The sequence below is a fragment of the Littorina saxatilis genome, linkage group LG4, assembly GCF_037325665.1.
Source record: "Littorina saxatilis isolate snail1 linkage group LG4, US_GU_Lsax_2.0, whole genome shotgun sequence".
NCBI classification, from domain to species: domain Eukaryota; kingdom Metazoa; phylum Mollusca; class Gastropoda; order Littorinimorpha; family Littorinidae; genus Littorina; species Littorina saxatilis.
Window position 1 is genome coordinate 42,624,197 of NC_090248.1, and position 8,209 is coordinate 42,632,405.

Sequence of the window (8,209 nt, forward strand, 5' to 3'; positions counted from 1 at the left end):
ATGGGAGTCCCTCAGGGCAGTGTCATTGCCCCGACATTGTTCAGCATCATGCTGTATGACATCCACAGAGCCGGGACGAATGGAACAGTGATTTCACTGTATGCAGACGACCTGGCTCTGTGGTCAAATCACAAACCAAGGGAAACTCAACACAAAACTAACTTAAAGAGATATATCAAAACGCAGTAGACAAAATAATCCATTATTTGCACACAAACGGCTTTGAAATCGCCGCCGAAAAGACAACATTCATGGTTGTCACCAGAAAGAAGCTACACGAAAAATCCACAATTATCGTCAACAATACACCCCTGGAGTCTAAAAAACAAGTCAACTTCCTTGGCGTTACCTTCACCCCGAACCTAACATGGGGACCACACATCAAAAACCTTGTCGGCAAAGCCAAGAAAGCACTAAGTCTCCTCAAAGTATTAAAACGAGAGACCTGGGCCTCAAATAAAGACAGCCTGCTTCACGTTACGAAAGCCATTATAAGATCCCGTTTAACATATGGTCAAGAAGCATTTTTTGCTGCATCAAAATCGAATCTAAAACTATTGGAAAGAGCCGAAATGGCTGCCCTCAAAATCATCTTTGATCTCCCAAAACACTCCATAAACAAACTAGTGTATCAAGAGGCTGGCTGGCTGCCCCTCGAGGAAGAAAGAAGGCTAAAGTCGGCGCAGTATGTATCAAGAGCCAGTACAGTTGATAATGCTGTGAACGAAGAGCTCACTGCTGAGTTCGACACGATAACCTCGGCCCCTTACCAAAACCTAAAAAGAAAAACACCCACAATATACGAAGCAACAATCCCACTAGCAGACTATGTTCAACCGATATTACAAGAAAGTGGGGTGAACCCAGGTAGGATGGCCCAAATACCCATTAACCCCTTCCCCTTTTGGTTCATGGAGTCCCCCATTATCATCCCTGATCATGATCTGGGTATAACAAAGAAAGATAACCCTGTGCTTGTCTCATCAATAGTAAGAGAAATAATCTCAAACAGTTACAAAGATCACCTACAAATATTTACTGACGACTCAAAACAAAATGATGGCCAAGCCGGCTGTGCTTTTGTCATCCCTGACCTCAAAATAACTAAGAAATTCAAACTCAACCAGGATGTGTCCATTTTCACTGCAGAAATGTACGCCATCTTAAGAGCATGCCACTATATCAATGACCTCCCTCAACCCCCAACAAGAGTCGTGATCCTCTCCGACTCAAAATCAGCTCTGACTGCTCTCCAAAATGGTTCCAGAAACCGGGAAGAGCTTCAGACGGAAATACTGTTCCTCTGTCACCAGATCATTGCCTCTGGAACAGAATTGACCCTTATGTACATCCCCTCACACACGGGGATCAGAGGCAATGATATGGCTGTGTTAGGAAACGCTACCGTTGCTGAGCTTTGGTTCAGTTTTGTGTGTTGCATGTGGTTGACTTATTTGTACTTTGTGGGAAAGTACCGATATTATATTTTGTAAACACAATATTTATGCTTGGACGAGAATGCAGGTGAACTTTCTAGTCCTGTCAAAACAAGTTGTTTACCATGCTGTTTTAGTCGTGAGTTCGTGGCGTTCGTTCGGATTAAGTGTGTCGGCGCTTTTGATGTACGTCAGAGAGAATGTCGCTAGTTTAGTCCATGCACGGCTCGTATAATGTAGTTGTATCGTGTTCGGTCTGGAATATTCTCGAGATTGAGTATTTACTATATATGCCAGCGCGATTTGAATGTTAAAAAAAGCTTCTATTTGAGTTCTGCTACGATGTGCAGTTGTATGTATTGAATGCTGAATAAATCCTCGAACTCAATTTGACGAGTTGTTTTCTGCTGCTGCGAAGACGGGCGACGTAGAATAAAAGAACACAACTATACGACGTTTGAGAACTTGTGGCAATCTCAAGTGTCGTGTAACAGGCTGACAGAGCAGCAAAAGAATCTGTCACAGATCAAGCAGAATTTCATGACCTCAAATTAACAAAGACGGAAGCAAAACACAAAATGGCCAAAGTTGCCTGGCGTCACTGGGAAACAGAATTAAAAACAGAAGGCGATGCCCATGGTTGGCTTATTCTGCCCCGACAAACAAAACAAAACAGGCCTACACTCCCCACCCCCCTCCTTAAAATACTTCGCAGAATTCGCACGGATGGATGCGCTCACAAGTTCTTTCCCCGTCTCTGTGAATGTGGAAAGCTAATATCTTTTTTACACCTCTTTGACCGCTGCCAATCACTCCAACAAGATTTCCGCAACCTACACACCCTTGTCAACGAACACAAACTGAAACCCCATGAGTTTTTAGATAAACATTGCACGCTTCAATGGAAACCAGCATACACCCTGTGTCTCTCAATACATAAGGCTGAAATAGGACATCTGTTTTGAAAACTTCATCCCCTCTCCTCCTTCCCACCCCTCAACCCTCTCTCCCACCGACCCCCCCCCCCTTCCCCCCACGCCCAACAACCAAAGCGCCTACAACACCTATCACATAGCTCTATTCAAACAAGGCTAAATCACATACACCGCCCTCCTACCTGAACTTAAGTTCCCCATTCTGATATATTATTTTAGCAAGTTATATTTAATATTCTTAGTTGGCTAATAATTATTTTTATGTTTCTAGTTACGTATTTATTTACTTATTCATTCAGTTCTTTATTACATTATTTTGGCATTATCCAAAAGTCTAAAAAATATTTTACATAAATAAAAAGCAAATAAGCCTACACAACCGCTCCACTTCAACTATATTTCGCGTACACTATGGCAACAACCCCAACAAAATCTCTACTTCCATCCCCATTTTGAAATATCGCAACAACAGACTTCCAGATCTATAACACGATCATATGTGTTCTCTGTTTGCATGTCTATCCAGTGTCCTGTCCCCCCATAAAGCATATCAACTCTACCTGTCCCAAGATAGGCCAATTGGTTCTAAGAGGACGTTAAAACTAATTATCATCACACTAAATTTTACAGAAGAACGTTTCGAATAGCTAGGTTGTTGTGACATAGACTGAATACTAAGATTCTCTTCGCTTCAAAAAAACACGTGCTACGACCAGACATGTACATATTCCTTTCATGACGCGCGCACGCACACATTGGAATACAGGTGGAACAAAAGACAAGAAATAAACACAAGGGTTAAACGCAGGACAGGCATCGATTTCCTCTGGCTGAAGTAGACAGAACATGCTTCCTTTGCTTTCCTGAATAGAAACTTTGAGTTCATATGCAGTTGGCGACCGGGCGATGTAAGTTGCTATATGTGGGGCAGTGAAGGGGCGGGGGGGGGGGGGGGGGGGTGGGGGGGGGGGGGGGGGGTTGAGATCGGAAGTAGCTAACATAAATGTCAATAACAATGATATGAAATATGCACATAATTTTTACTTATGATAAATATGGGATAGCATGACTGTGTGCTAGTTATCGTCTGTTTTCTGGCACTATGTTTGCTTTGTAGTCACGAAATGGATCAAATCTTTATAGCTGTGTCCTTATGTTTTTCCAGAGGCACATACTTTATTTGCTTATACAGTCTTAACGCCACCCTCCGCCTCCCGTAAACCATATGTTTCTGATCACCGAGCTCCCCGAGCTTTTACATACAGTACAAGCACACTTCAATTTGAACGCTTACAGCGGTTTAAATCATCTAAAGCTGTTTTATTGATATGATATACACCCAAGCACATACTTCGTGTAAAAGAGACGCGGATTAGGTTATGCTTAGTGCCTCTTGTGATTTTGGTGGCTCTGGGTGGTTTTTTTTTTTAAAAAAAAAAAAATTAAAAAATTTTTTTATTTTTTTTTATTTTTTTTTTTTTACGTGTATTAGTGTAGAGTGCATGGCTGACAATGATAGTACCCGCTATTACGAGCTAGTCGTGTGACAGAGTTTTCTTGCACACGAGACTGTAGATGTTTCACGACGGCTTTAGCCGGAGTGAAACAGCAGCAGTCGAGTGTGCAAGAACACTCTCTGTCACACGACTAGCTCGTAATGGCGATTATAATGTCTCACAGCTTCAACAGAGGAGAGAACAAACACGTTTTGCGAACTCACGCTTGATAAACCTAAACACAGGAGCAGCCATTGTGGAGAGATCTACTTTTTGACGAAAGTGAACGAACAACTATGAATGACGTCTCGGTATATGTGAATGACGTCACAGTCATCGTCACAGTCTGTATCTTTTGAAGTATTCCATTCTTCATGACGTCTTTCTGTGTCTGCATCCGCGAAATGTTTGTTCTTTCCGGGGTCTTTGTCATCTATGTTCAGAACTCTGTCCTTCTAGTTTCAGACTAACAGGCCTCCTGAGCGAGCCACTTTCCAAGGGAAGCTAAACTCGCGTATGGAAACAGTACTGTAGTCTGGGATGCCGTTTTCAGTATTCTCAGCGTTGAAGAATTTGTAAAGAGAAGACACGACAACAGCAGGAGAAATAAAAGTCGTGTGTGCATTTTGGGGCTTTTGGAGGGACGATTTCGAGTTTGAATCCGTTCTTGCACATGCTCCAAAGCGTGTAACATACAATCTTGCACACGTTTGCTTTAAGTAGTGGCAAAGAAGGAAAGCGTGTGACATTACGTTATAATAGTTGTCACCGGCTATTAAATATTATTATTGTTATTATTATTGAGATAAGCGAATACAAGAAGTCATTTACAGCTGTTACATTCGAATTTGAGGTGACTCATTTTTCAAATGGAACTATACGACTGGTAGAGGTGACATATTTTTTATTTGTTTATTCATTTATTTAGTATGAGTGTTGACCATTAGTACAACCGAATCAGTTTACAAGCGAAACACAGATTATCAACAAATGTCAGTGTCAACGGTTTATAATTTTTAAGGTGGTGTTATCTTTTTTAACAGAAGCCGGTGTGTTTGCAATCCCATAACATGATTTGCAATTACGACCATATCACAATATATTTTACACTTGACGTGAAGCCGGGATTCATTCGTTTCAAAATAAAAATAAATGAGATTATCAGCATCAGTGCGCAAGAGATTATAATGCAGTGACGACGTTAACACACGAAATGATTACTTGTCGCGTCCAGTAGGTGTGTTCTTGAGAAAGAATAGGTAAACCCAAATTTCATCTGATTAGTTTGGGCGTGAAATTGAACATTTGCTTTGACGCCGAGGAGCGTGAACTCTTCCAACAAAACCTTGTAAGTTAATACATGTACAGCAAGGAAGCCAGAAGGAAGGAAGGAAGGAAGGAAGGAAGGAAGGAAGGGAGGGAGGTAGACTGAAAGGCAGGAAGAGGGGGGGGGGGGGGTGGTTGCAGTCCGGAGAGCGGGGGAAGGCAGGATGGGAGAGAGAAAGGGAGTACATGTAAGAAGGGAAGGGTGGCCGAGTGGTAACGCACTTGCGCTCGGAAGCGAGAGGTTGCGAGTTCGACCCTGGGTCAGGGCGTTAACAATTTTCTCCCCCCTTTCCTAACCTAGGTGGTGGGTTCAAGTGCTAGTCTTTCGGATGAGACGAAAACCCGAGGTCCCCTCGGGTACACTACATTGGGGTGTGCACGTTAAAGATCCCACGATTGACAAAAGGGTCTTTCCTGGCAAAATTGTATAGGCATAGATAAAAAAAAAAAATGTCCACCAAAATACCCGTGTGACTAGGAATAATAGGCCGTGAAAAGTAGGATATGCGCCGAAATGGCTGCGATCTGCTGGTCGATGTGAATGCGTGATGTATTGTGTAAAAAATTCCATCTCACACGGCATAAATAGATCCCTGCGCCTTGAGTCCGAGTCTGGAGATACGCGCGCGATATAAGACTTCATATAACATAAGAAAGGAAAGCCGGGTTGAGAAAAGGGGGAAAGACTGACGGGAAGGGAGAGGAGGACGGAAAGAAGGGAGGGAGGGAGGGGAGAGAAAGGAAGATGTACAGTTAATAATGTACAGTTAGATATTTGCTTTATTATCCTTTATTTTGTACTTGTTTTATTATTATTATTATTTTTTGTACGGTTGATTGTGTGGAATGTAAGGTTGTGAGATTGTGTGTTTTTTTCTGACAGTAAACAGATCATGGACAATTGTTTTTAATTTTTTTTTATATTTACATTTACCCTCTCTCTCTCTCCTCTCTCTCTCTCTCTCTCTCTCTCTCCTCTCTCTCTCTCTCTCTCTTTCTCACACTTGTCCACACAACATCTCTCTCTCTCTCTCTCTCACTCTCTCTCTCTCTCACTCACTCCCTAGTCTGTCTTTCTCTGCATCCACTTTCTTTCTCTTCGACTTGTCTGTTTTTTTCTGAATTTTGTTCTTCGGATTTTTCTGTCTTCTTCTTTGTTCTTCTTTTTTGCTTCGTTTCTCTCTCTCTCTCTCTCTCTCTCTCTCTCTCTCTCTCTCTCTCTCTCTCTCTCTCTCCTCTCCCCCATACTCTGTCGGTCTCTCTCTCCCCCTCTCTCCCATAGTCTGTCTCTCTCTCTCTCTCTCTCTCTCTCTCTCTCTCTCTCTCTCTCTCTCTCTCTCTCTCTCTCTCTCTCTCTCTCTCTCTCTCTTTCTCTCTCTCTCACTGTCTCCTCTCGTTCTATCTTCTCTCTCTCCACATTTTTTTTTTATACATTTTGTCCTATATATATTTTCTTCCGTCATCATTTCTCCTTTTGTTACCTAACGTTTCTTTATTTCAATTTCACAGATAGCAACATATATGAGCCAATGTCAAAAGGTGCTGTGGGTACGCTAGGTATTTTATAAGTTCTGTAACTATTTACTGAATGTACACTCAGATGGAACTTTTGGTTTTTCTGAGAGATTAATGAATAAAGATGATCGCAGAGAAAAACCAAAGACTAACTATAAACAGTTACAATTCTGCTCCTCATTCATTACGCAAATTAGTGCTTTTTAGGGACGTATTTTGACAAGGTGTTTGAGTACTCTCGATAGTTTTAGAAAAAATGCTAATAAGCTTTTTTTCTGGGCAGTTGGATTTAAACCAAATGATTGCATGAACCCCAATACATAGTTCTGTGTGTTTTTCGTCCCATTTGTCCGCTTTTTAAAGAAATTATTAAAGTTTGAAAATTGCGTGTCTAGCGTGACTCTTTGCGTCACAAAAACTCAAACTTTAAAAAAGCTTCCAAAAAATGTTGTTGTTCAACTAGATACACAAAAGAACCAGTTTTGAACAAAAACTGTCGGTGAAAAGGAAAAACAATGAAAATAACCACTATATTTTGAAGTTTGGTACCATTTCTGGCTAATTTAAGCTTTGTCGTCACAATGTCACACTAGACACTTTTTTTATCAAATTTCATTTTTTTTCCACAAAATTTTTAATTTCTTTCTTTTATGCGCTTTTAACTTGATTATATTTAATCTACACCCCAATACTCATATGCGAGCTCAGTAGAAATGAAAGTTCTAGAAAAAAAATGGAAAAAATCAGGTTTATGTCCTTACATGCCACAAGAGACACTCGTCAAGCCTCAACTTAACGGCCAAATAACACAGCCGTTGTAAAAGATTTTCCCTTTTCTCCTTTAGAAACTATATACTGAATGTGTTAAGCAACTCAAAACAGCAGTCATTTTACTTTGGATGTACTTTGATTTTCGAAGCTGTCAGACAGCACCTTTTGACATTGGCTCATATGCGAGTCACAAGTCAATTATTTTTCTTAAACTTAACTCTTTTTCAAAAATACATCCGATCTCTAAATATCTAAGTATCTATAAATACCTATGCACATTTTTGCAATCAAGATCAGCAAATTGACATAGTTTGCTTCAGCGGATGAAATAGAATTCCTTTTAACTAGGCCAAATAGGGCATCCCGCACATCAACATGAATTCTCTTTGAACAAGCGGTGAAGAAGGCTTCTTCAACAAGATTCCACACTTTGCTTATTTTTATACAATAATAAAAGAAATGTTCGATATAATCTGTCTCTTCTGTACAATGTGTACAACTAATACTCTCAGCAATGCCCATTTTATACAATATAATGTTCGTTGGATAAATGTTATGAGTTATTTTCCAGTGTAGCAGTCTCAATCTTACTTCTTTTGATGCGTTGCTTGCTATCTGCCAAATGTCCTTGTTTATTTCAATTCCCATCTTTCTTTTCCAGAAACTGTCTGCAATAGTCTCAGTTTGATAAGCGTCTACCATTAATTTACGAAACTGCCTGGGTTTACAT